The sequence below is a fragment of the Schistocerca americana genome, chromosome 4 (genome assembly GCF_021461395.2).
Source record: "Schistocerca americana isolate TAMUIC-IGC-003095 chromosome 4, iqSchAmer2.1, whole genome shotgun sequence".
Lineage (NCBI taxonomy): Eukaryota > Metazoa > Arthropoda > Insecta > Orthoptera > Acrididae > Schistocerca > Schistocerca americana.
In genome coordinates this window covers 518,962,268-518,968,278 of record NC_060122.1, presented here as the reverse complement: position 1 = coordinate 518,968,278, position 6,011 = coordinate 518,962,268, and the positions used below count along the sequence as shown (strand labels likewise).

Sequence of the window (6,011 nt, the reverse complement as noted above, 5' to 3'; positions counted from 1 at the left end):
TAATTTCCAGGCTGTCCAACTCACAGAGCATCGCGGATTCAACCCGGAGTTGGCTCGCCTCCCCATGTACTGAGAGCGTGCACTTCGGTGTTCTCGGCTATTCAGGCAGGTGGGCTTTCACTCACCGCTACTTCCAATATTATCTCCAGATATTTGAAATGAATCTTACATCATCTCTCTTCTCCTTTCATCACACATATAAACTGTATTTTAAAGGAAATAAGTTATTCAAAACTGCAACCAGTCACTTTTTTGAATAACTGTGTTTTATCCCATGAACCGCTTTTCGAACCTTTTCAGGATCATCTTCAGATGGTTTCAGGAAGTTACATCATTATCGCCAGCATACTGCTGGGTGCTGGCTCTATGACAAAAAGATGGAACACCCTTTAATGTATTGCCATGACTATGACTTATCTGTCGATATGGATGGAAATTTAGTTTCTTAATTATTGCGACAGTATAGGTGGATTTTTTCGGTTAGTCTCCATCTAGATGGACACTAACCGATAAACGCCGCCTATACTATCGCAGTAAGTAAAAAACTAAATTGACATCCATATTGACAGGTAAGCAATAAGACAAATATTACAATCGGAGCCATAATATGGCGTTGGTTTTTTGTTGCTAGGTGGGGTCGCGTCAGAGATTTGAAGGTCAACTTTGTTTTTTAAATGGGATGCTATAGTTTGATAATTATTTTTCTGATGGCGGCTACCTAGACGAATCCAATTATGTGTAACAGTAAGTTCTTTGAAGGTCAACGAAGAGCACAAAGGTGGCATGAACGTCCATTTACAGAAGGTGTTCCAAGTGATGGCCATTGGTATCAATGCAGTGCTGCAATCTTTTTATCACTTATTGAGTGGTATTCCTTATCACTTCGGCACTTATCGAAGCACATCCTCTGACAATTCTCTCTCATATATCGTGCAATTAGTAAATATTCGCCGAATACTGCCATTCTGTCTAACGTGCCATTGACATGTAAACACCATTCGATGGTTTCGCAAAGCAACACTAAAAGGAACGGTAAGACTACTATCGTCGAATCAGGCGAATGTGAATGATGTATTCCTTCGAAGAACAAGTCGATACGCTTCTTGTTTACGGAGAATGCCAACGAGATTCGGTGAGAGCACTCCGTCTTCAGGCCACAAAATGGTTCAAATGGCTCTGAGCACTATGGGACTCAACATCTTAGGTCATAAGTCCCCTAGAACTTAGAACTACTTAAACCTAACTAACCTAAGGACATCACACACACCCATGCCCGAGGCAGGATTCGAACCTGCGACCGTAGCAGTCCCGCGGTTCCGGACTGCAGCGCCAGAACCGCTAGACCACCGCGGCCGGCTTTCAGGCCACAAGTGGCCCATCGGGACCATCAGACCGCCGTGTCATCCTCAGGGGAGGATGCGGTTGGGAGGGGCGTGTGGTCAGCACACCGCTCTCCCGGTCGTTATGATGGTTTTCTTTGACCGGAGCCGCTACTATTCGGTCGAGTAGCTTCTCAATTGGCATCAAGAGGCTGAGTGCACCACGAAAAATGGCAACAGCGCATGGCTGCCGGATGGTCACCCGTCCAAGCGCCGCCCACGCCCGACAGTGCTTAACTTCGATGATCTCACGGGAACCGGTGTATCCACTGCGGCAAGGCCGTTGCCAAATTCGGTGAGAGGTAGAGACTTATACGCTGAAAAATATTCTCAACGTACTCACCCTGTAGGTCGTACATTTAAACATGTGTATGATAAATTGAGAACAACTGGATTTTTAAAGCATCGGAAACATATCCGGCAACGGAAAGTTACTAACGAGGAAACGGAAACTGGTACTCTTGCCACTGTGATTCGAGATCCTTGTGTTAGTTTGCGTCAAATCGCAAGACAATCTGACAGGAGCGTCGCATAGAATTCTGCCGATGGGCTCAACTTCAGATTTAGAGGGATGACACATATGTTAATTTGATTTTATCAACTGACGAGGCTACATTCACGAACCATGCAAATGCTAATTTGCATAACATGCATTTTTGGGCAACTGAAAATCCATGTTGGCTGCGACAAGTTGCACACCAAAAACCATGGTCGTTGAATGTGTGGTGTGGGATTCTGGAGGACAGAATTGGAGACCACTATTTCATGGAAGGAACTCTTAGTGGTAGGAAGTACACCACATTCCTGCAGGAAACATTAGGTCTGCGTTTGGAAGAAATACCTTTGGGAACAAGGAACACAATGTGGTATCACATCTTTCGCTGATGGCTAGAAATGAGTTGCAGAGACAGTTCCCAAATCGTTGGATTGGACGAGGAGGAGATGTATCATGGCCGGCTCGTTCACCAGACTTGACGCCTCTGGGTTTTTTCTTGTGAGGATTCGTAAAAGACAGTGTTTACAAAGACGTTCCAACTACATCTGAAGACATGCGAGAGAGAATTGTCAGGGCACGTGCTTCGATAAGTGCCGATATGATAAGGAATACCACTCAATCCATGATAAAAAGATCGCAGCACTGCATTGATACCAATGGTTATCAGTTCGAACACTTTGTGTAAATGGACGTTCATGCCACCTTTGTGATCTTTGTTGACCTATAAAGATCTTACTGTCACAAAAAATGTGCAAATGTGTGTGAAATCTTATGGGACTTAACTGCTAAGGTCATTAGTCCCTAAGCTTACACACTACTTAACCTAAATTATCCTTAGGACAAACACACACACCCATGCCCGAGGGAGGACTCGAACCTCCACCGGGACCAGCCGCACAGTACATGACTGCAGCGTAATAGACCGCTCGGCTAATCTCGCGCGGCTTACTGTTACGCACCACTGGATTCGTCTCGATAGCCGCTATCAGAAAATAAGCACCAAACTATAGCATCCCATTTAAAAAAGTTGACCTTCATATCTCTGAAGCTACCACACCTATCAACAAAAAACTAACGTCATATTATGGCCACCGCTGACCCATGCAACTTTTGTCCCCCAAACTTTTCAGTTCCTATCATACTTTCAGTGTTATTCTTGGTGGCAATAGTGAGTGACTCAGCGTGTATGCTGATAAAATTTCCTCGAGCTTCCAGCTTCCTCATACCGTCCAATATCCACGTACTTTCAGTCAAGTGCTTTCCGACCATAGTCAAATGATGACTGTGCTTCCATAGGGACAGCAGCAGCAATTACTCAACAGTCAGGACATGACAATGATCGAGGAGCAATCGGCATAAGCTCGAAAATTTTTTGTCAGTATTCATACTTGTTAGTTCCAACCTTCTTTGGAATTGGATTTGTTACATTCATTACTGGATACAGAACAGTTATTACTTCTTTCATAATACGGCTTGGAGCGCCTGGCAAATAAACACATCAACAACAGTTTTGCATTGCCCACCTACCTAGAAATTCATGGCATAGAACGCAAAAATTGACTGTGAAGCAGGTGTATATATTCATTTTCAGTGTCACCATACCGAGCGAGGTGGCGCAGTGGTTAGCACACTGGACTCGCATTCGGGAGGACGACGGTTCAATCCCGTCTCCGGCCATCCTGATTTAGGTTTTCCGTGATTTCCCTAAATCGTTTCAGGCAAATGCCGGGATGGTTCCTTTGAAAGGGCACGGCCGATTTCCTTCCCAATCCTTCCCTAACCCGAGCTTGCGCTCCGTCTCTAATGACCTCGTTGTCGACGGGACGTTAAACACTAACCACCACTAACCACCACCAGTGTCACCATGTGATCAGATCAAACAAATAAACATGTGTGTAAAGACAAAATCGTCTTTTTTCCTTGGGAGAAGACGGAGGGGGAGGGGAGGGGGGGGGGGGAGCTATTCACGGTACTCTGGGCAACGTCAGTAGGTGATGGAACGCCTCCTTGCTTGGATGCAGGCTTCAATCTGTCTTGGCATACTATCTATGAGATCATCAAGCCAGTAATGGTACAAATCGGCCGACCTTTCAAAGGCGATTGTGTGTAAGCCACATAAAGTACGCAGTCGTCGTCGACTTCCAATAACAGCTCGTTTCAATCGATCCCACAAATATTCGATTGAATTCAGGTCCAGAATACAGGCAGGCTACTCTATGCTGGTGATCCTAGCATGGTGAAGGAACGTGTTCACAATAACAGCATGCGAGGTGCCGGGGCTAGCAGTGTATTTAACACTAAATTATTCTAGAATATTCATATGTAAGTGATGCTCTAAGCCCCCCATTTCTAAGTCCGACTTTTGCTGTTGCACATGGATTAAGAAGAAACGCGAATTGACTGTAATCGACCCTACAAGTGGAGCATAAAAGTGTTTGGCACCTGCAATAATTTAATTTGATAGAAATTAATTAAACAAAGGAAAGTTTCATTAACATAGTGAGAAATGAAAGGGTTGCTCTACCGATTAACAGAATGAAAGTTCTGTCCAAAATAACGATTTGATTTATTATGGCTAAACTCAAAATAATAAACAAAGCACATGAAACATTTACAATACATCAAATTGGATCAAATTGGATACACAAATAAATGCTGTGACGGTGAAGTTGTCCATAAACAAGACTGTGACATTTATGATGAAGTGCTATGTGGAGCCAATTCCTTGCAACTCAAATCTTAAGAGAAACACCCAGCCAACCCAACATTAATTGCTGCTACAGTAGTGAGAACTCAGACAATGAACACCAAAGACAGAAAAAAAGTTAGAAAAGACGAACAGGTGCGCTCTGCTGAGCTCTGATTATCACAGAGCAAAATTCCCCAATCTGCCGGTGCTGTGGACATACATTACCAAGCTGTCTTCTTAACTGCAAGAACACAATCTGGCGTACCGGAGGCGATGGCTGGTTGCTTCGACGTGCACTCGTGGTGATGATAATGTCGCGAGTATAGCCCAAAACAAATTATCCTGGTCTGGTTGTTCTAGACTAAAGACTTCCTAGCAATACAAATCCGCCTCTGAGGGAGATGAAGAAGGCCCGCCACACAATCACTGACGGTACAGTGATTGATTTTAACAAGCAAAGTCACACAGTAACTCTGATACAATCAGCTTTAGCCAAAACTGCTCAAGACAGACAACATAGGCCGCTTGTACGCAGAATGCTCAATTGCCAACTGTACTCGGAAAGTTACGTTGAAGTCGAAACTTTAGCAACTTCGTCAAACAGTTACAATTAAATAAAAGTATATTAGACAGCCAACGGAAGGCAGGCTGTCCAGAGCAGCGAGAGCTCAGTCTTGTAACCTACTCCGAGCACAAGGCGAGAGCCGACTGTCTCAAGAGTACCTGCACAAGCCGAACACAGATCATTCCCGCCCCCATAACAGTGGCCGTGGTTAAATGTTCCAATCAGCAACTCGAAAACCGGCGGAAAATTCCACTCTATTGCCGACGCACTACTATTCCACCAATGGAGGTACTTGGCGCCAATTCCTGCGCCGATTTTGCTACGTCACAGAGCTATCCCTGAGCCAGCCAATCACAGTCATGATTTTGCAGAAAACGCGGTAATTTGCCCACCAAGACTCCCTGGGAACATAAGTCATTCCCACGCCTCGCTGGTAGCCCGCTAGGAAGTGTGTTCAGTAAATTTCTGCGAAGTAACGGCAACTCTAGCCCAGCCGCTACGTCAGACCCCTGTGGGCATGTCGTTCCCGCTCTTATGACAATGTCGGCGTCTGGAAAGCATCCACTTGACTCCCTCACACCCGTCGGCTTAATCCTTTCAAGTTCAGCAGAACCTGCCTGTCACCAGACCACCTGGGTGACGAGAGACGCTGCGTGGGAACTCCGTGTGTGAAGGAATAGCAACTTTTCACCTCATGCAATTAGAGAGGAAAATCGAATTAGTCAGAGTAAGATAGATATATGAGAGGTGGCTCATGCCACCTCTCAAGCAAGATGAGCAAGCTAGCTATCATCCATCAAGTTAGAACTGTCGCCAAAATGTTGGCGACGTGGTCCCACTATTGGTTACAGTCTCAGAATGGCAGAGCAGTGAGTATGCCCT

The 6,011-nt window shown here is 45.1% G+C and overlaps 1 pseudogene; it reads right to left on the bottom strand.

The window, feature by feature from the left end:
• Positions 1-1,550: 1,550 nt before the first annotated feature.
• LOC124614676 lies at positions 1,551-1,667 on the bottom strand (annotated as a pseudogene).
• Positions 1,668-6,011: the final 4,344 nt, after the last annotated feature.